Here is a 23,845-nt window from a genome sequence, read left to right on the forward strand (position 1 = left end):
GGATGGATGGATGGATGTCTGATGCATGAGACAGTTGTTGAACCAACCCTAACCCCTTGCTTAGGGCTGTAAATCTTGAGTTTGTTTGTTTGTTTGTTTGATTGATTGATTGATTTGATTTGATTTGATTTGATTTATATACCACCCTTCCAAAGTGGCTCAGGCAGTCTTGTGGGCCTTCTTGGAAAGCTGCAATTAAAGTACTTGAAAACAGAAGAACTGGATCAAGTCAGGAGTTCCAGTTGGATAGTTGTTTTATTTTCTTCCTTCCCAAAGCAGATTGGATCAATTGGACACTGGACTTTCTAAAGACAAAAGGAGGGGGAGTGGGAAAGACATGTGAGAACTATTAAATTAATTTTTATTTTTTATTTTAAGAAATAAAATCATTTTATTTTTTCTATATAAAATCGAACAAGAATATGCATGAAGGCATATGTTTCTGTTAATGTATATTTACATAAATATACTTATTTGTTTTACCTTTAATACACTCTTGCAAATCCCATTGCTGTGAAACTGAACAGAATGCACATTCTTCTCTTGTTACTCTCTCGTTACCTGATCTTTCTCTTCTTTGCAGAACTGTATGCTGCTTCCCCCTGTGTCCAGTTTTAGATTGTAAGTGCCTCAGAGAATGAATCTATATTTTGTCATTCTGTAAAGTGTCTTTCATGGTACAGCATCATTATTATCATTATGATCATCATCATGTAAACCATCATGGAATTGTTTTATTTGAAAGGAGGCATATACACGTTTTATACACATAAATAAATACATAACAAGTTGTGATAGTAAGAACTAATCTGCCTACTTTCCTTTCACTATCTCTACAATTGCACTAAATTTAGTCAAAATTGATTAGGCAGTTCATAAGTTAGCCCACTTGTGCCTCAAACGTCCATGTATCTACCATCTTGAACGGGGTGGATGACATCATCACAAACTATGTGTTTGCCGTGTCTGTATGTATCCCTACATCTGTAGCAAATGTGGTTCAAATCAGGCAGTTCACAAGTTAACCCACTTGCGCCTCAAACATTTATGCATCTGCCATCTTGAATCAGAATGGATTCCTGATTTAATTAACAATCTTAATTTATTTTAATCTTATAAATGCATATATTTCAAAACAGAACATGCACTTTGTGTGTCCTGCAATTGTATGTATTGTATATCTCTTTTATGTTTCCCCTTTATTCTGGTTGAAAAATATCTCCCAAGCTCAGCGTTGTACTATATTCTCCCTCCCACCCACAAACAAACAAACAAATGAAAGTGTAATTCAGGTTCTCAGATGTTCCCCATGAAGAATCCTGGAAATTCTCTTTATATAGAAATCGATCCTGCCAGTCAGCATTGAAAGAAAGAAAGAAAGAAAGAAAGAAAGAAAGAAAGAAAGAAAGAAAGAAAGACCATGTTGCTCTTCTTTTATATCCTGTATTATTTCAGATCAAAAGTATATTTTTCTTTGTTGAAACACCTCACACTATATGTTCCCTTCTGTGTGACTACTGCATTACTTAGAATTCATGCAGATGCACTCACATAATTCAGGAAATGCCCAAATACAGAAATTTGTCAACAGATGATACTGCTGATATAATAGCAGCTGTATCCAGCCAGCATGAAAGGGCTGGATCATACCCTAAATGATTTATGACTTCAGTTAAGTCATAATTAATCATACAATTTCAGATTTATAATAAATGTCTGGGTGAAAATAAGACTTTCAGTTCTGTTATCAATATACTTAAGATTAAAGCGTGTGATCTATATGTGAATTATGCCAGCAACCTTTCACTTAAGAGTAGGGAAATCTGAAGCCAGAGATTAAAACAGCTTTAAACATATGCTTGTTTAATTCCTTCATATATCCTACTAGAAAAAGTGGCCATTATTCAAAAATCCATTTTGCCAGCCAGTCAGTAGTAAACAAAATGCACCTCCAGCAAATTCATACCCCCAGTCAGCAGTTTTGTAAAGTTGTGGGGCACTGGTTTTGAGTTTGCAAATAGTAGTTGCCTTTTTATTTTTATTATTGCAGTTTGTACAGGTTATCTGCAGGATTTGTTTGCTCTCACTTGCCTTTCTTGGTGAACTTTGGAACCAGATAACATGAACTGAGAGAATAATGTCAGTCTTAAATTGTATTTCATTGTGAATTATTATTTAATGTATGTGCTTGATTTGGTGATTCGTGTGTTTTCCTTGGTCAATGAACATGTTCAGCCATCTGATTTGTTAAACACTCACAAAGATATCACACTGTTTATAAATCCTTTACTCGGAATTAAGCCAGTTGAATCCACTAAATTTGATGGATGTAAACCTCACCACAAGCATTAGGTTCAGTTGGCTTTACTACCTAATTTGGAAGGAATAAACTCTCACTTTTAAAAACTAAGAAGTAAGGAGGCAATCTAAGAAAAGAAAGACATGGGCTTCAAGTCTGATTAACAGCACAATCAATATCCATAGTTCACTTGGAAATAAGTCCCATTGCATTCAGCGGGGTTTACTCCCAGTTATGTCCCAGTGTGCACGGGGTTGTAGGATTTTATCTTCAGAAAGAAAATATAGCTAGTGCCTGTTTTTTCAGTGTGTGGGGCAGCGGCGTGGTCATAGCTTCTGTGTGGAGGCCATTTGCGTGGTCAGCAACACCATGCTGACTACACAAATGGCCTCTGCGCGCGCGCGCGCACACACACACACACACTCACACACACAGAGGACAGGGCCACATCGCTGCCCCACACAGCACCGCTGCCCTGCACAGTATACCGAGTGGAGTGCCGCTGCTGGAGGCAGTTTGCAGGTGCTGCAGTAATGCTGGTAAGCATCTGCTAATTTATTTTTAAAGGTGCCTCTCGCCACCCCAATCCCCCGGCACCACCCTCACCAGCCGCAACTGCCTGTACCTATTTCTGTGACACATCTCCTTTCAAGAGGACTAGAAATGGAAGAACATATGAAATCCAACAGAACATCAACTGCAGATCTTGTAATGTGATCTACCTGATTGAGTGCAAATGATCAGAATGCAATATTCAGTACGGGGGGTAAGGCCACAATTGACCTGTGTGCACACTTCTGTAATCACAATTCTGCAATTATAACAAAAAGAAATTAGACCAACCAATAGCCAAACATTTTGACAGACTATCTAACTTGTCAGTCACTGCAACAGATATGCCATTGGATGCCATGACATTGGAAGCAAGAGTGAACTTTTGGACCCTTGCACTCAGGATAGTGCCCTAGCCCCAGGAAGCCTCAACCTCAAAGACAGTGCATGACATGTCCACAGCAGCTAATCCTAGACTGCTGAACACTCCATCACAGACATTCAACTGTTACTTCACCTTGCATATAACATCAGAGCAAATGAAGACGGCAGAAGCCAAAACGTCTTGCACATTATATTTGTTTGTTAATCAACAATAAATGTATAAATAATATACATGTATACGTGTGTTTGTGCAAGAGAGAGAGAGAGAGAGAGAGAGAGAGAACATACAGCAATGACCTACATCAATTAATCTCATGAATAACCCTATCACCAGTATTTTACATTGTATAGGTTTTGATGCAAACTAACTGACACCCCCTGAGAAAATATTTTCTGTATCATATTGGACTGTATCAAACTCCAGCTATCCAGTGAGCAGATGACTGTTTTCATGCTTTTCTCTAATACAAATGATGTCCCAAAACTTTTTTGTTGTCGAATCTGGTGATGTGCCATATATGTAAAACCCCAAGGCAGGGGAAAGAACAGTGGTATGATTGACATCTCTGCTTAAATGACTCAGGCTTACAGCTGCTCAAAGCATGCTGCAATTGGTTCATCTTCTTTCCAGTCACAGTGCTTGGGGTGGTGTGGGTAGAAAAGTATATTACAAGGTGTCTTGAGCAAAACTCCATCCTTCTGTGAAGGACTCTGTCTGAAGAGGAATGCGATGGGGAGATGCTTTGCTGCAGAGACAGAGAGAGAAGAGAATCTGATATTTGGCTGATCAAGACTATTTAATGTATATCAACGACAGGATTTCTTTTGGCCAAGGAAGTTGCAAATGAATATTGTTTACCTCATCTGAATATATATTCAAAGCAAACATGTAAACAATTAGGCATGTCTGTTTCTTTGAAACCCTGGCATTTCTGCATAAAATCAGGTATCAAACTCCAAGGGTTCACCATCAGCTCTAAGAAAGGTCTGTCATGCTTGAAAGTTTTATCCAGTTCTGACTCAAAACAATTCCAGTGATTTCACATCATTTCTTATGGGAGATTATATCCTACAGGATGATGCATTGGTCCCAAAATGGTGCCGGTACAATTATTGTTTGCACAATTCAATAATCACTTGCATCAGATTGGAATTGGATCTGATCTAATCATTTCATCCATGCACAGCTTCAATTGCCGCCTAAAAATTAGAAACCTAGAAATAAGAGAAGAAACCATAGCAGCATCTGTTCAGTCATTCCCTTCTGCAATTGCCCTGTGGCACAGAAAGGTTTCACATAATGGTGGAAAGTAAGGAGGGAGAGGGCCCTATACATGATCTGACAAACAGACTTCCAGATCCAAGTCGGATGCTCTAAAACAGGGATGTCAAACTGTGGCCCTCCAGCTGTTTTTGGACTACAACTCCCATAATCCCCAGCCACAGTTTTTGGACTACAACTCCCATAATCCCCAGCCACAGTGGCCAATAGCCAGGGATGATGGGAGTTGTATGCCAACATCTGCAGAAGGGCCACAGTTTGACATCTCTGCTCTAAAATATCCTGCCCATGTGTCCACTCACCACACCTCAAGTGCCTGGAGGACACAGAACAAAGCTATAACCAAACCCCTGAAAGAGTGGGTAGATTCACATGAAAGCAGGTGGTAGAACATAGGAAGTTGCCTCATACTGACTCAGGCCTTTGCTTCATCTACTTCAGTATTGTCTATCATGACTGGAAGCAGAGTTTCAGACAGGAGCCTTTTCTAGCATTCTCAGGATTTATCAGGGCTGACACCTGAGACCTCCTCAAGCAAAATATGCGCTGTACCACTGAACATATTAGTTCCATTTTTTGTAGTGACTAATTGCTAGCTGCTGTGTTAATTTAGAGCTAGAATGCCCCATATAAAGTTGCACCATAACCATGGTGACTAGGTGGCCTTAGGCAAGTCATGCTCACACAGCCTCATCCCCTCTCCTCCAATCTGCAGTATGAGGACAATAGTACTGACCTAGCGTATAGGGTTATTGTAAGGATTAATGAAATATATGTGAGTTGTTTTTAATTCTCTGAAGTGCCAGATAAATTTTAGTATTAGTGCCACACATATGGCTGCCCCACATGTGGGTCCAGCATGGTGTAGTGGTTAGAGTGCTGGACTAGGACCGGGGAGACCCGAGTTCTAATCCCCATTCAGCCATGATACTAGCTGGGTGACTCTGGGCCAGCACTTCTCTCTCAGCCTAACCTACTTCACAGGGTTGTTGTGAAGAGAAATTCAAGTATGTAGTACTCCGCTCTGGGCTCCTTGGAGGAAGAGCAGGATATAAATGTAATAATGATGATGATGATGATGTGTCTGAGGGCACATGGCGCAACCACCTTGTGGAAACGATCTGGTTAGTATTTCGATAAGTGCCTGGATGGATGAACCTTATATACACTGTCTTGAATTCAATGGAAAAAGGCAGGATATAAATGTAGTAAATAAATACATAATAAAACTGGACAGTAGATGGATCCCTGCTATAATGGCTTAAAATCTAAAAGACGCTACACAAAAAGGAAGAAGGGATGGGGAGCAAAGATGAAATAGGCAAATTGATGTTCCAGTTCTTACTACATGGCTCTTGTGCGGATAAGAGGATACTTTCCAATCTGACATAATAACATGTTGCTTTACTGCTGTGGGATTCCATAAATGATTTTGTAAGGTCCCATAACTTTAAAGACGCAATGGTTATGAAAGACGTTTTGTTTGTTCTTGCTTTAGATTTGGTATTAATGTATCAAAATGGTATTATCATTTCATAAGGCAATCTGAACAAATAAACAGGCTAGCTTCTTTTGAAATTTTTAAAATCCTTGCAGGACTTCTAGCCAATTAATGACTTAGTATCCATACACTATGTTTCTAAAAAGGGACCCCTTCCGTTGAAATCTGTCCCTTAATTGAAGTAGCTCTAAATAAACACTGTGCTGCTTTTTCTATCTTTCATTTGAAATTAGTAGCCCAAATCTGAGAATCTGTGCTTCTGGAAGATTTGCTTGCATTATTACATCTTTGTAATTAACCAAGTATAATATAAACCAATACATGCAATTTTGTATGACCTTTATGTATAACATTGTTGTCTCTGAGAATATATGAGAACTTAATTGGTTCTGGCACTCACCCATGCAAGAAATGAGAATAACGTTTTGCCCATCTCTGACAGTTTGCATGATGGCATCTCAGTCTAACATCTTATCATTAATTTTCTTTACATTAATATGAGTTTTAAGAGGCAACTAAATATTCCCAATATGGAAGCTCATGATTTTTAAATATGGACTTCCTTAGTTGTTAATAAATATCCTTTAATGCCTCAATATAATATTCTGTATGCAAACAGCAAACACATGTATGGAGGAAGATATACCCTCAGTTTTAAGAAAAGGATACTGTGCTATGAAAATCTCTGTGCATTACTTGGATATAGCAAAAATATAAGCATGTATCCTATATACATCCTTCATAGTCTCATGTGAACTATACACCTCTAGCTCCCTTGTTGCAACTGGAAGGCTCAGCGGCTATCTCATTTGGAAAAGGTCCAAAGAAATGTCTTGCCTCCACATACAGCAGAATGGAGTGGGAATAAGGCAGCAGAGTACTAAGATGATAAAACAGACGGTGCCACTTCAGACTTTGCTTGAAAATCACACTGGTGTGCTAGTTTTGTTTTGTGTTTTGTTTTGCTTTAATTGGCATCCCACTGTCTGAACTCTAAAGTGGTACAATTCATTCTACCAACTCAGGATTCTACTCCTTATCCTGTGGCATGTGTAGACCAGGCCTCATGCTCTGCATTTGAAAAGCACATCTCTGTCGGGCGGTGGGGGGGACACCACAATGGAGCATATGGTTACTCTTAGCCATATTAAGATGTTAGCATGAGGCTCTTGAGCTTGAACTTTGACCATCCCTCTATCTCAGTTAGGTATGCTCTATGTCTGTTTTGCCAGAGGTCCATACAAGAATCCTTCACCAAGCATTTAATTCAAATCCATGGTAGCCTGGTAATGTGAGCGTCATAGGAGTCCCATATTTGATTTAGTATGATGTAAAAGGTGTTTAATTGGTTATCATAATTTGTTAGATCAGGAATCAGAGGGTTGTTGTAAGGAGCAACTTAAGTATGTAGTACACCGCTCTGGGCACCTTAGAGGAAGAGCGGGATATAAATGTAATAAATAAATAAATAAATGTGCCATATGCCTGAATGCTCTTTCCTTCTCCTCCCTTTCCCCCTCTCCCTGGATATTTTGCTTAAAACATGCCATCCTGGTTTTAACTTGCAGTGACATTTGAACCAGGACACTGTGGTTGAGTGCTTCTTACAAACCAGGATCAAAACATGGTTCACAATTCTGGTTCATAGGAAGCACTTAAACGACAGTTTCCCAGTGTTGTTGTTAGGGCTGTGTGTCACGTTGGGTCAGATAGATCTGTCAGACCCTACTTGCCCTCTATCAGAAATTGTTGGATATAGCTCCACTATGGAAGCTGGAAGCCTTCCAACAGTCAGAAGGCTCCCTGCTGTCATGGCAACATACATCAGAGATCTGACAGCTCTGTTGGATCCTCCTCATTTACTGCATCCTCCTCCCTTGCCTCTTCTTTCCCTCTGCATTCTGCCTTCCCTCCAATACCTCTTCCACCTCCCCTCTCTCCACTCCCCACTTACCAAATCCTACCCAGGTCAGAACTCAGCTGATGACTGGGTGGATGTAGGGAACAGGCTAGGTTGCTTCAACTTCACTCTGGAGGGAGCATGCCCACACAGGGAGTTGCCTCTGGCAGCCTGAGGTTTAAAATAGATTTTAAGTTGTTCTAGTAAGAACCAATCTGCCTACTTTCCTTTCATTATTCCTATAACTGGACTATATTTGGTCCAAATCGGTTAGGTAGTTCACAAACTAGCCCTCCTCCTCCTCAAACGTTCATGCATCTGCCATCTTGAATTGGGGTGGATGACATCATCACAAACGATGTGTTTGAGGTGACGCTATGTGTCCCTTCAGCTGTAGCAAATTTGGTTCAAATTGGTTAGACAGTCCATAAGTTAGCCCACTTGTGCTTCAAATGTTCACATGTCCACCATCTTGAATTGGGGTGGATGGGATCACCACAAACTATGTCATTGAGACATCCCTGTGCGTTCCTACAGTTGTAGCAAATTTGGTTCATATCCATTAGGTGTTTCACAAGTTAGCCTACTTGCACCTCAAAGGATTACGCATCCACTATCTTAAAGAGGGGTGGATGACATCATCACAAACTACACTGTTGAGGTGTCCCTATGTGTCCCTTCAACTGTACCCAATTTGGTTCATATTTGTCTAGGCATTGCAAAGTTGATACCTGGGGACACACACACATGGAATGTTGGGTGATCTCATAAGCCTGCTGAAAAGTAGGCTAAAAATGCATTAACTCTCTGTAGCAGATTGTGGGTAGTGGAAAAATCCTTTCCTGGCTCAGGCCAGGTTAATGGATAATCTCCCTGACTGGACTAAACCAGTTCTGCAGCACATGGAAGACTTTAGTGCTGAGTCATCCCTTTCTGTGCTCTGAGATGCAAACTGGCTGGTTTAAAACATTGTATCTTTAAAGACCTTGAAAGTTAAGAAAAAGATTCTGGGGAAACCCAGAAATACTGGTAGTTTCCTCCTGCCATCAAGCACTCTAATACTTGCACAGAACTGGATCATTGGATTGAATGCTTTAGTCTAAGGTCCCTCTATAGCTGGGTATTGGGGAAATGCAAAAATCTGCTCCCCCTTTTTGCTAACAGGCAAGATTAAAGGGAAAAACCTTTCCTTCCTGTGTGTTTTGCCTGCACATGGAGCTAATTGTTAATTTGGCCAAGCTCTTACTGAGATGTGTTTTGCACCAGAGAAATTCCCCCTCCTCCTGCTGGGTGAATAACCACCCTTGGAGGATTGAAAAAGGTAAAGACCAAACAAAAAACTTTTATTCAATTACTACAGACTAGTTCCATCTGAGGCTTTTAATTTTAGATTGCTGTTCAATAAGATTAAACTAGCACCTCTCTCTTTTTTTCAAAGATAAATTTTACTCACAGTTTAAAATATATTATAGTGGCAAGTGGAGAACAGTTTTCACATTACATTTTTATTGTGTGGGAGGACATGAAAATTCACCTAATGCAGAAAATCCACATACTTTTAAGATATGTTATTTAATTTGTCAGAAATACTTGAACTATTGAGTGGGTCTAATGAAGTTCAATGGATTTATAAGCACACCTTCAACTTGCTATCTGCCGATGATCCACAGTGCCATTTTGCTATTTGTGGACTATTTGTGGGAAAAGCAAGGATGAACCGTGAATTACAAGTTACAGAATCCCAGACTTATGAAGGGGTTATCAAGAAGCTGGGAATGATGACACTCATGGAAAAATGACCGACGCCATGTGAGCCATGATTATATCTGTTCTACAGATATACATCCCAATCCAGTGGACTGTGGTAGCTGTATATATGCTGCTGTACTTATGAACAGACAGAGCCCAGGCTTCTAAAGGCCACTTTCTAGATGCTATTCCTATACTGCAATAATCTTTATGAAGGAAAAGAAGGGTATATTGTTTATTCTGAAAATCATGTTTGTTTTGCAATGGGTAGAATTCTTTCCAGGAACACAACCAATATTGCATGTCCATTGGTTACAAGCCCTATTCAGACATTGCATTATATGAGTGTTCAGGTGTCTGTACACATGTACATATTTTTGTGTGGATAACTGCCCATGTGCTCATTTTAAAAGGGAACCTGTACAGGCACCCTCAAATGCAGGGTACAGATGAAGGTTTACTACTATATGTGTATTTAACATAATGTATGAGCAATTATATGTGTGCACAAATCTTTGTACACTGTAAACAAATTGTATGTGCATTGAACATAATATGGTAATAGGACTACGCTGAAATATCCAAGAGAATCAGGATGGTCCCTAACCCTTATCAGTGCAATTATTACTCTCAACCAACAAGGTGGCTGTCCAGTTATGAAAAGATTACACATTACTTTGAGCACAAGATTGCATAATGTGCTTAAATTAATGTGCCGCTAGATTACTCCCCCACGGGTCATGATTTAACGTTACTCCTCTATGGGCCCAGTCATGGCAGCTATTTGCCAAAGCAAAAAAGCTCCTATTGGCACCAATTGAAGCTCTTTTCTTTTGCAAATAGCAGGTATTGGGGGTTGGAGCGGGGGTGGGGTAGGGCGGAATCCAGATTCAGAAATGGTGGACATAGGTTAAAGCATGGCTCCCTGCCACAGTGCTAATTCCTGGGGGTCCCAATCTGGTTGCTAGTTAGCATTTAAGAAGAAATACACCCTTGCAAAGCACATGTCAGGGCTCCAGGAACCATCCAGAGAAAGAGGCAGCAGAGGAATGCTGCAAATTTGGGGATTTTGTGGCTGATGGATAGGCTGTGGGTAGATGAGTGGCAGTAGAGGTGGAGGAGGAAATGGGCAGAAAACAGCTTAACACTGCTGGCGCTATTGGGTGCTTGGATGCAGTGCCTAGACAACAGGAAGTCTGGGACCTGGCTAATTAGCAGACACTCTTGCCAGGGACTGGCATCCTCTCACACGAGGCAGATGGCCTCTTGTGGAACATGGTCTCATGAGACTGCCCTAGGTGCAAGGGGCTATATAATTCAGATCAAAACTCTGCTGCAGAGAAGGCTTCCGCGAGAGTGGGCACTCTCATCCAGGGCTTTAATGGAAGAGTGTAACAGGAGGCAGTTAACCGCCTTCCCCTGATGCACAGAGGGGTTGGAGGAAACCAAGGGAATCCCTGCAGCCAATCGAGGCACTCTGATACAGTACATGCTTGAATTAATGTGTAGCTTGACCCTTCTTAGGCTATCAACATGCCATGCTTATGTAGTATACCAAAGATGCCAAATTAATATTGCTGTATATTTGCAGCTCCACTTGTATGCACATCTGATTATTTACATAAACATCACACTGTTGTACAAGGGGCACTTCTACGGTGAATGTGGTTGCTTTTTCTTCAGGATATCTTAATTGGTAGCATTGCCATGTGTGTCTTACGTAAGTGCTATAAACATATGTTTTTCTAATGAAAGGTTAGGACACCGGGGGTGGCAGAACCATATCGGATGGATAGATGGATGGTTGAAGAGACAGAGAAATAGGTAGATAGAATGCACAACCAGCTTGTGGGTGAATATGATTTTCACTATTGTTCTAGGCAACTATTTGCAGGCATGAAGGAGTATGTCATATGGATCAAACCTGAGGATTAATGGTATGGCATGTACTTATGCATGCATACATCATATTAGCTGATCTTTAAAGTCTACCACCTGGGAGTCCTAACTCCCAGAGCATATCACTACCATCTCAAATGTCACGCCTGAGATTTCCTCTTCTAAAGCCATGGGACCGCATTTAGTTTATGGTGGATATAACCGTATTATTTTTATGATATGTTTCATCGCTGTAATCTCTGGAATCATACATCAGGTTTACTGCTCTTGATATAGTTTTTGTTAGGATATTGAGCTACTACAACAAGCCATATATTTTTAGGTCTATCGTTTCCATCCTCAAAATAATCCAGTGAAGATTCCCATCTGAATGACAGTAAATTGAGATTGAAGGTGGGTATTGCACATGGTTAAGTCCATCTCGTTGTCCACTGGATCCAGGAATGGAGAAACCATCTGAGAAAATTCCCTGGGTTTTTCCTTGTGAGGAACCCAGCGATTCCTCTTTAATTTCTTTTTCTTCATTGGTTTTTCATCCAGTTTTTCATTCTCTTTCAAATGTCTCTTTGGAGCAAATTTGGTTCCAACCCTATTCTGGATCAAACTGACTTTCTTAAGTAATAGGCATTACATTCGTGACCAAACTGAAGGTAATGCACTGAGAAATTATATTGAACCATACTGTGGAGGGTTAGTATGCATGGCCATTTTTAGGTTGGTGAATTTATGACATATTCCATATAAAGGAATATACATACAAAGACTTATGCCACTAGATTTGCATATACTATTATTCAACGTGGTCTCTGTCTTACACAAATGGGCTTTGCATATGCATTGCGACCATGTCGGGAAACTTCCAAGCTTCTTCGCTCCTGTTTTGCCAGGAACCCCCAACCCTGCCACTATATGCAGCTATGCATCTCTTCATCCCCTCAGTCCATCATCATCCATGCTTCAGTCGACCTCGTTAGACACTTCTGAGCTTGTCCTACAAGTATTTGTCTTTTTTTAAAAAAAGAGTTGATTGATTATCCTTATCAATCTATCAATCTCTTTCTCCTGTTTCTTCAGGTAGTCACTGCTTTACCTTTTTGCATAATAATTTCTTCACACACACCCCACCAACCTGCTGCTGGGAAAGGAGATTATATATCTTGTTTGTGTCATATGGTGAGCAAGATAGTTTTCAAAAAGTGTATATGCTGTGGGGCCAAAATTCTATCGCCCCAAACCCACAGCAAGCATTTATTCTACCTCAGTGAATCACATGTGGTGGAGAATTGCACACACTGCCAGAAATTCACTACACAAGCTAGAGAGAACAGCGTTTCTTGCAATGTGGAAACAGGCTTTGCACTCTTCACAGGACTTTGTGGCCACCAATGGAAAAAAACATGTCTGTGGAGATCCCCTTGGCCACCGCACCATCAAGCATCAAGAAGACTACACCACTCTCACCTGATTTACCATCGGCACCTACTGCACCACTACCAAAAGGGGTCTCAGAGCAGAGGCGCTTTTACCTCTGGACTTCAGGGATGAAGTCCAGGGCATCCATACCCCCCTGGGGGCCTCCAAATCATCTTTAGTCTGTCCTGGTGGTGTGTGGTTTGTGCTCTCAAGAACCTAAGAGTTAAAAATGATGCTTAACTTGCAGCAGGGGCCCTCCAAAGGCCTTTATTATTATTATTTCTTGTTTACACAGTCAGACAGGTGTTATTGACTGGTTTGTTTTATCCAGACATCGAGTCCTTCCCAAGGACCTCGGATGCCAGGATTTTATTGTCAATTGTTATAGATATCATCGCAGAATATAGGCTGTTCCCAGTAAAGCTGCTTTTTGTAATTGGCTGATGGTGATTTCTGTGGCCCCTATGGTGTTGAGGTGCTCTTCAAGGTCTTTTGGAACTGCACCCAGGGCACCAATTACCACTGGGATTTTTTTTAATTATTATTATTATTATTATTATTATTATTATTATTATTATTTTACACAGTCAGACAGGTGTTATTGACTGGTTTGTTTTATCCAGACATCGAGTCCTTCCCAAGGACCTGGGATGCCAGAATTTTATTGTCAATGTTGTTGCTGCTGTTATAGATATCGTTGCAGAATATAGTCTGTTCCCAGTAAAGCTGCTTCTTCTTCTTCTTCTTCTTCTTCTTCTTCTTCTTATTATTATTATTATTACTATTATTATTAACAACATTTTATATCCCATATTATGCATTTTATAACCCATATTATTTACATTTTATATCCCGCTCTTCATCCAAGGAGCCCAGAGCGGTGTACTACATACTTAAGTTTCTCCTCACAACAACCCTGTGAAGTAGGTTAGGCTGAGAGAGAAGTGACTGGCCCAGAGTCCCCCAGCAAGTCTCATGGCTGATTTAAACTCGGGTCTCCTCGATCCTAGTCCAGCACTCTAACCACTATACCACGCTGGCTCTCCATTCTCCAAAATTACCTAGGTGCACCTCTGTCCCAGACCCTACACCAAGTACGTCCTTTGTGTCCTTAGAGACCCTGCCCTCAATGCCTAAAGTATCGGGATTGACAACGAAATCTTTGGGTCCAATGAGCCACCTGGACACTGCGCCGGTGGTACCTTAAAGAAAAAGAAGAAGAAGGGGTTGCAGCAACAGCCACACTTACCAGTGGGCCATCACCTGCCACAAATTCCAAAGAGGAAAGAGGCACCAGACTGAGGATCCAGGCCAGATCCAAACTTGCCCACATAGCTCCATCAGTTCCAAAGAAAAACTACTCTGACCCAAGTGTTTTGTTGGAGTTCATCCCGAAGGATAGCTCACCATCAGCATCAAGAAATACACAGGATGCGGGAAACCTGCTGGACTACAGACCTACTTGGCTGCATTCTTCAGACCAAGGGAAACCGGAATACCTGTTCGTGAATGAAAGTGACCACTATATCCCTGAGGATCAGGATTGTGGGCTGCCGCCACCAACAAAACTAAAACTGACTCTGAGATTGGATCTAAAGGACCAGTTTTTCCATCAGGACTTTTGCACATCTCCCAACGGACATAGGGCTTCAGATTGGGACAGATATGCCTACCCTTATGATAGCCAATACCACTCAAATGAGCGCAGAAAGGAACACTGTCCAATAAACTCTCTCTATTCTGAGGAATGTGGAGATGGAACAAATCATGGATGGGAGCGAGTCTACCATGTTTATAACTGCTAAAGGAGCGGTTACAGACTGAAAGAACGCTACAATTTATGCAGTCAGAGTTACTGCATGGCTCAACACCAAGGGGAGAAACTTATGGTTCTTATACAGACTTGGAACATCATTTCTATGGAAGGAACCAGACAGGTCACTATGACAGACTGTGTCAGTCCCAATCTCGTCCTTTGGACAGTAGAGCCAGCCCATGTTGTAGCAGGCGTCAAGAACCTATGCACCCTCAAGAACTGCCCTTGAAACTGTCACAGCTCACTGAAAAAACTGCTCCCCTCAAAATCTAGAAGTAAAGAGACATCACATCTTCCACCAAATCAGTCTCCACAGATTCCTTCGGTACCGACAGAGCCTCCCATAGAACCAACACCACCAAAGGAAGAGGAACCCATTGAACCTGAGTTCTCAGATTCCAAACAGGAAAAGGAAGGCCAATCCTCACACTCCCTGTTAGCTTCTACAGGATTGTTGCCACAGGACCTCCTAACAGACCCAAAACCAAGTTCCCTCTTGGAGGACCTGAAACTATACTTTCTTTGGAGAATGGCTTCTGCACTGGGGGTAAATTTAGACCAGCAGTAAAAGAGTGACTTGGACCCCTTGTTTGGGCTCATTGATGCGGATGCCCACATTTCAGCTTCTTTGCCCATGAATTCTGCCTTACTGGATATATTTAAGGGCTACTGGAAGAAGCCACCATCATTTCCCCAACTCACTAAGTGTCTTGAAAATTTCTATCAAGCTCAACCAGAAGAATAATAATCTGCTTTCCTACAGAAACATCCTACCCCAAATGTGATGGTGGAGATGGCATTGAGAAAAACTAGGGGAAGATCTAGCTCAAATCCAGGAGACAGAAAGGGCAAGGAATTAGGCACCTTTGGCAGACGTCTTTATTCAACAGAGGATTTGCACCTAAACATTGCTAATTACCAAGCATATAACACAAGGTACAATCACTTCCTCTGAGAAAAGGTGTCACCCTTCATTGATCAGCTGCGTCCGGATAAAGGGATCCAGCCAAGGTGTTCTTAAAGGAGACTGCACAATTAGCTAAACAAGAGTTATACTCCGCAAGGCACTTTGTTGAATGTGCTGCTAAGGTAATAGCAACTTTTCTGGCAATTTGCAAGCATGCATGGCTGTGGTCATCACGGCTCATATATGAAGCGTGCTCAAAGACTGAGAACCTCCCCTTTGAAGGCCAAGCCCTCTGTGATAAAATGGATGAGACCCTTCAAAAGGTTCAGAGGATGAAGAGCACAGTTATTCTATGACATACCAATCTGCTACATCTCAACTGCCAAAGCTGAATAAATGTTCACACTATCAATCTTCACACTCATCCTCCCAACAAACCTAATTGGACCATTCCTTTCACTCTCAGCAATACCTCCTGAGGGGAGAGCAATCATTCACCTCAAACAAGAAAGCCTCACAGAAACAGAGGACCTCTTCATACTCTTAGAAGCAATGACTCTTCCATTTGGACAACGGTCATTTGCCTTGTGCATGTTCGCCAGTTTGGAACCACATCACCTCAGACCAAAGGGTCTTAACCATAATACACATTTGTTATGCCCTGGCATTCACACACAAGCCAACCTTTACCTGTATGGTTACCACACATCCCACCAAAGTCCTCAGGGATGAAGCCAAAGTCCTTCTGCTCAAAGATACAATAGAAAAAGTTTCAACAGCAGGACCAGGATTTTATTCCCAATACATTCCAAAGTATTGGAGACCTTTACCTAATCTTAGATCTGCGGGAGCAAAATAAAACAAATGCTAGATAGTTCTATTTCTTGATGATTGGCTCATCGCTGCAGATTCACTAAAAGATACTACAGCAGCCATTGGAAAGACCACTTCACTTTTAGAAACTCTGGGACTTCAGATAAATTACAAAAAACCTCAGTGCTGGAAGGCAAATACAGAAAGCTACCAATCATGGAAAGACACTGGGGAGGTAGACACTACAGAGCATGTACTCCTATCTTGCCCCTTTTATAAGGACTATCATGACAAGCTTATACAAGGGTTGTGCACGAACCTGTTCAGAGGCCCTTTTATGGGCCTCGGAACAGGTTCAAACACTGGGGGAGGGTGGTTTTCAAAGTTCGAAGGTGGGGGTGTCTCACTTTAAGGGTGGAAAGGGTGCACTTACCCCTCCCCCCACTTTCCCCTGCTGGCACTCAGTGTCGGTAAAAGCCTTCGGGGCGGCAGTGTACCTCCCTGCCACCCATTCTCCCTCTTTGGCCGGAAGTGACTGGAAGTACTGGGTGCGCATGCGCATGTCACACTCGTGTACATTGTGATCACGCGCACGCACATCTGATGTGCACGAGTGTGATGTGCACACACACGCCCAGTACTTCTGGCCACTTCTGGCTGAAGAAGGGAAAGGGGCGGTAGGGAGGTACACTGTCGCTCCGCTCTGAAGGCTTTTACCAATACTGAGCGCCAGCAGGGGGAAAGCGCAGGAGGGGGAAGTGAGGGAGGGGAAAGTGCACCCTCCCCCACCCTTAAAGTGAGACCCCACCCCCACCCCCTTGAGCCACTACTGCCTGGTTCCGTGCACATCCCTAGCGTATACTTCTACTGCTTCTCAGGTACCCTGGCCATCCTAGTCAAGTTTACACTAGGATGCTGCTTTTGGATGAAGATCGGGCCTTCACGTATAACACTGCCAAGTTCTGTGTGGCAGCATTAAAGATCTGCTGGGCTCTGACTGCCAGTCCATAACCATGTATTAGTCTTGTTCTGATTTTAGCCACTGTCTATTTTACTTGCCTGATTCGCTCTTAGCTAGTTATCCTGTTTTATTCACCCCTTGCTAAAGTTTAAATATCTTATTATTATTAAAAAATTACATTTTTTAAAATTACATTTAAAATCTTACATTTTATCCTCTCATAGACAGATGTATACAACTTTGAATATAAATGTAATGATCTTGTACTCATACTTTTGCCCCTCTTCTCTCCCAATTTTAATGCATTTTACTGTATTTAAGCTGAGCTGTGGAAGTAGCTTTACAGTCCTCCTCACAACAGAGTAGCATTTTATAGTAATTATAGTTTATAACCTCTAGTAGTTATTAGTAATTTTGTAGTAATCATTTTATAGTAATTATAGTTTATTGTAATGTTAATGTAATAATTTTAATGTAGTAACTTATTGTAATATGGTTTTATTGCTTCATCTGTCCTATCCTAATGTATGTACTCCTCATAATTATTGCCTCATGCTATTTTATTCTGGTTTTGGACTGTAATAAAGATAATTGATTGATTGATTGATTGATTGATTGATTGATTGATTGAACAAACAATGCCACAGTCTGTTCAGGGGCAGTTTGCCTTCTGTTAAAGGGCAGGAAAAGGCCAAGATTCATTGGGAGATGTGTTCTCCATCCTGTGGACGAATCACTTCACTTACCTTACCGATTCCATTGCTACCAAGGATCCTCTAAAGATCAGAAGGGAAAGGGTAAATTGCATACTGATGGCACCATGGTGGCCTCGGAGACCATGGTTTTCCGTGGCTGATGCACATGGCCACAGAATGCATAGATCACCCAGAGTACACTTACTTAGACTTCTTATTGGTGCTGGCTTGTCTACTAAGCCCCCTGTTTGAACAACAACTATTTTTCTCCATTTTACACAGAGCAAAAGTGTGTTCAAATTATTCCCTATAGGTAAATAATCTGCACTGAACATGTGCTGTAAACAATGGTTCCTGTAGCAATATACAAAAGAGAGTAGACTCTGTGTCTACAGAATTATTTTTGCTGTGTTAGATGTGGCAACTAAATTTTTCTCTCTGTTCCTAAAAGGGCCTTTTCTAATGACATGAATATTGGCCCCTGTGCATTACATGGAAGGAGGAGTGTGTGTGTGCCCATCTCCTCCTCACCTTGCATGCCATCTCATTACCTCATCATTTTGTGAAGGAAATTTCATCTGAAGCTTAATGTATGAATTATATACTATTTTAAAGAATTTAAAGTTATGTGCAAATTAATTTGTTTATGTGGAAGGGAACAGAACATTGGAGGGAGGAAAGACATGTGTGTGCACGTTTCATCACCACATTATGTAGAGGGGCTAGAGGATGTATCATCCAGAAGGTCCCAAAGAGATATACATGGCAAGAGTATTCCATGTATTATATCACTATCCATTGACTTGGACTGTGTGTGCATCAGACTGATTTTTGAAATGTTTGGGGCAAATTTTAACTGGTGAAGTCACATGTTAAGGAGAAACTTTTAAGGCATTTAAAAAATGTCTTAATGTAATGGAGAATGAAGAAGGAATTGTTAATGGTACAGTGGGGAAATGACTTGCCTAGCAAGCAAGAGGTTGCTGGTTTGAATCCCTGTGGGAATGTTTCCCAGAAAAGGTTTCCCAGAATGTTTCCCAGAAAAGGCAGCAGCGATGCTGAAAGGCATCTGAAAGGCATCGATGCTGAAAGGCTGAAAGGTGCTGAAAGGCATCATCTCACACTGCACAGGAGGAGGAAATGGTAAATCCCTCCTGTATTCTACCAAAGAAAACCACAGGGCTTTGTGGCTGTCAGGAGTCGACACCGACTTGAGTGCACAACTTTACCTTTACCAATATGGTAGTTTTTGATTATGAAACTGTATATTAAACTATCTTCAATATACCCATAACATATTAAGATTTTGGTAATAAATACATTTATTCAAATATAAGAACATAAGAACAGTCCTGCTGGATCAGGCCTAAGGCTCATCTAGTCCAGCATCCTGTTTCACACAGTGGCCCATCAGATGCTGCCGGAAGCCCACAGGCAGGAGTTGAGGGCACACTCTCTCTCCTACTGTTACTCCCCTTCAACTGGTATTCAGAGGCATTCCACCTTGCCTCCCACCTCTGAGGCTGGAGGTGGCCCATAGCCCTTAGACTAATAGCCATTGATAGACCTTTCCTCCATGAAGTTATCCAAACCCCTATTAAAGCAATCCATGTTTTTGGCTGTCACCACATCTTGTGGCAGAGATTTCCACAAGCTGATTATGCATTGTGTGGAAAAATACTTCCATTTGTTCATCCTAAAATTCTTGGCAATCCATTTCATGGGATGACCCCTGGAATATAATTGGTCCAAAGTCAGATAACCCATCAACAAAAAGGTTCTTACTTGGTTATTAGTCAGATAACCCATCAACAAAAAGGTTCTTAATTGGTCTGAAGTCCTAATGAGTATGCATCGAAAACATAATACTGTCTTATCAGATAGTGTTGAGTGCTGTGAAGAGAAACATTACAACTCTCATCTAGCAAAGTATACTCTGGTGGTAAAGAAGTTCAACCCAAGAGATATCTGGAGACATTAGGTTGAGTTCAAAAAACAAATAGAGATGTATTAAGAAACTAAACATTACATACTGAGAGAGACATAAAACAACATACCCGAGCAAGCACTAGCCTTCAACAACAACAGAACAGTTCTGACTGACTCTTAGCTGACCAAAAGGGACCTATAACACATAACTACTCATGCCTCTAGTGGCCAGAAGAGGTTACTGTGGTGCTAAGAGCTTTAGAATTCTAACCTATCTAGTGCAGGCAGCTTTTCTTTCAAAAGTATAAATCCAATCGCAAAGTATGGTGCAGAGGCATGTATATAGTATAATGGCATATGCATGCATACATAACATATCACCTACTAAAGGGTTAACTTAGAGGTCAACTCAAATGCGGAGCAGCAAAAATGACGGAGCTGCTTCTTTAGATGTACGTAAACAGCTGTTCAAATACTGAAAGCATATTACTTTAATTAACAGGATTGTAAAGAAGCCTATATTTCCAGGAACATTAAATACATTTAATCAGTGTCATCAGAGTTAAGCCTTAATCTGCCTGAAGAGATGACCGTCCAGTACCCTCATTTCCTAAACAAAGCAAAACACTTTTAGTCTAATGCTGAGTTGGGGTGCCAAGGCAGAGGGAGGATGGAGGAGAGATGGAAAAGAAATGGGTTGATATATTTTGAAACTAGAAGATGAGGCCCGAATAACTTGCAAGCAGGGGATCATGATAACACTTCTTTATGCCAGACAGATGAAATGTCAGAATATAATTACAGACTAGTTTAATTTTTGGCATTGTAAATTAACTGAGGCAAAATCCTTTGAAGCATGCTGTGTAATGCTGCCACCATCAAAATGCATCAAGGGTGCTGCTGGTTTACCTCGCTAGACTTCACAATGGAGCATGAGGCCCTTGGGACTTAGCCACTGGCTGAGGAGTCCGGGTGCACAGGACAGACACCCATTCCAAGGCCAGCTCATCCATTCCGCTTTGCTGCAGCAACCCTCCCTCCCATCCTGGAGCAAAGTGTGGGCTTTGCTGGACGTCCTTTTGTGGGGCAGGTGGGATTTTTTTTTTTTTTGGTCCTCCCTATAATTGGACAAATTAAGGGGCTCTTTTTTTGCCTATCTCACAGTGTTCTCCCTTGGAAGTGAGATTTTCCTGGTCACAACAAGCAGGTGCAGTGCAGGTCTGAGAATGCATAGGCCAATTTAACAGTGAAAACCCAAAGGTATGTGTTCTGGTATAATTAGGAATTTTAGTCATTCTCTAGATTCTGTCTGGCTTCAGGAGCTATGGCTGGGACTTCTCTATTCATATGGAAGCTTTGACAACCTTAAATGCTGTCCGGATTGGGGTGGGGTGAGGCTTCCCACGGATACCTTGATCTTCGGGTCAGCTAAGAAGAGCTGGACCATATAGATGTTCAGAGCCAGGGTGCAATCATCTATAAAAAAATTAGGTGAGAAGCTCACAGATGGGCGAGTTCAACAGTTGATCTCCCACAAGTGTTGTGGCTCTCCACAATATTGGAGTGCCAAACTATTGATGATCCACCCCCTAGAGGAGTGCCAATCTCCTTTGATAATTGACATTTGCAGTGAATTAAGTTGTGGTCCAGTTCTTCCAAATTTAAACCCATGTCTTTATTTGGTGCGGGGGCAATATACTTTTTATTTGTGACTCATAATAGCATGCCAAAGCTTAGAGAAAACTTTATATTGCATTGTGAACATTACCCGCTATGTGATGTGCCTCAATACCAGTGTTCTTTCTATGGTTCCTAAGAAACCAGCACAATGTTTTGATTAGTTAGTCAACAATTGCCAACCGACACTAAAGCTATTAATTTCTTAAAATTTAATTGTTTGATAATACTACTAGGAAGGTGTAATAAGCCACATGCTTCTTTTTTGAATGCAGTCATCTGAAAGGTAATTTCTCTTCAGAAGTTTACAAAATTGTATTTAATTGCTGAAATTATTCTTCCACCAGCCACCGCCAGATTGCAATCATATATGCCATACTGTTTTGACCAAAATTTTCATAAAAAAAGAAAATAAGCAAACAGCACTGCTGTGATATGAAGTTTGCTCCACCGAGGCAATTATTTTTATATTAGCAGTATTCTAATGTATTTCTTAATAGGTGGGAGGTTGTAATTACAACGGCTGATAGATTAGAATTTGTTCTACCATCTATCAGAAAGTATTGAAGTATGGCATATTTGCATATTTATTGTATTATTTTAGCATATTATCCTGGCATATTTTATGGCAGCCACATTTATTAGTACAGTAAAATGCACCAAGCAACTTATAAACTCTCATTTGTGCCACAAAAGTCTGTCTGCCTTTTCATGATGATTGATTAATTATTAATAATTATTAATTTATTATGAGTTTCATTATAACTTCTACAGAGTGTAAAAGCTGTCTTCTATGCATCTTTGGTACTCTTTTATGCATGATTTACTCAAAATATTTCAGTGGGTTTCCTTCATTTCTAGTCATCCTCAATCTCCTTCTTCATTTATTCTAATTAACAGTTGTTATTGTTCAATCTGTTCCCACGTGGTCTGATGTATTCATGAGAGAATGGAAGGGTAGGGTCAAGACTCCCCCCGCCACCCCAGATCCTGGAAAAAGAAGATTTACACATTTGCCACTACATCCAACTATTAAATAGATCTCAGATGAAAACCACATTGAAAACCCTCCCATAAGAGGATCAAAATTACCCCCATAATTATGGGTCATCCAAAACTCCAAGGCAGTGTTCTTCATTGTAAGACCCAGGTGCCAGTGGCAGCTTCCATCAACCCTAAGTGCAGCTCCCTGACTAATTGTTTATTGGACCTCTGCGAAAGTTTGGACAATACTGAAAACCCTGCACAGTCCACCAGCACCATGTGGAGGTGGCAGTTCCCACCATGCATTGCTGCACTTTATCCAGTGCCAGTAAGTTCCTTTAAGGGGAATGGAGTCCTCTTGAGCCCTTGCACCATCTTGGAAGGCATACATAGAGTGCTGGGAAGGGTACCCATCTATCTTAAGATAGAACTCCCAGCTCTGAGAGCAGTGCAGTACTGTGCAGAGGTAGCACTGTGAGAAATGGCATGCAATTTGAAAGGCTGGTATTTTTGTTTTGTTTTGTTGGGCAGAGTGGCCTAACCTGAAAAATAGTGAAGATCACTGCTCTGAGAAAAAGAGCCCCCTTTTTAGGGATGGTGTTGGGCTTGATCTGTAGCAGAGCTGGCACGAGTGCTGCCTGAGCCCCTTGCATTCTCATGCCTTCCCTGTGGATCCCCTTGCCGACTGGAGTCAGGTGAGTTGTTCAAAATGCCTATGTCCAATTGACTAGCAGGTGATCTTGGACATATACTAACGCAGATGGATGGGTTCAAGCCAGGTAGGCTATTACGTCCTTGGTTACAGAGAATAATTCTAAGTTCATGGCATTCTGAAAATTGAGGTGAACACTTGTTCCTTTCTTATGCCAAAAAAGCTGGAAGAAAAAAGAGAAAGCCATCCAAATTTTGGATTAATTTTAGTTTTGAAAAACTTTGTTCCCTAGAAGCCAATGTGGCAGGGATTGTTAGCAAAATCCTGAATGCTATTGCTGCATTAGGGAGGGAACTGACCCCTAGAGCTGTAAGAAACTGTAGGGCTTGAAGTGCCATTCTTGTTCTTTCAGGAATGATTTCTTGTAGCACA

General features: G+C 41.2%; 1 long non-coding RNA gene across 4 annotated transcripts in view; it reads right to left on the minus strand.

Annotated features, from left to right (window-relative positions):
* Positions 1 to 716: 716 nt before the first annotated feature.
* LOC128328098 (uncharacterized) overlaps positions 717 to 23,845 on the minus strand; it is a 52,057-nt gene continuing 28,928 nt past the window's right edge. For all 4 annotated transcript variants that reach the window (XR_008309001.1, XR_008309003.1, XR_008309002.1 and 1 more), the window contains exon 6: positions 717 to 3,981. This is a non-coding gene — a long non-coding RNA (uncharacterized LOC128328098). The remainder of the gene's footprint in view (positions 3,982 to 23,845) is intronic.

This window comes from Hemicordylus capensis, chromosome 5, assembly GCF_027244095.1.
Source record: "Hemicordylus capensis ecotype Gifberg chromosome 5, rHemCap1.1.pri, whole genome shotgun sequence".
In the NCBI taxonomy this organism is placed as follows: Eukaryota; Metazoa; Chordata; class Lepidosauria; order Squamata; family Cordylidae; genus Hemicordylus; species Hemicordylus capensis.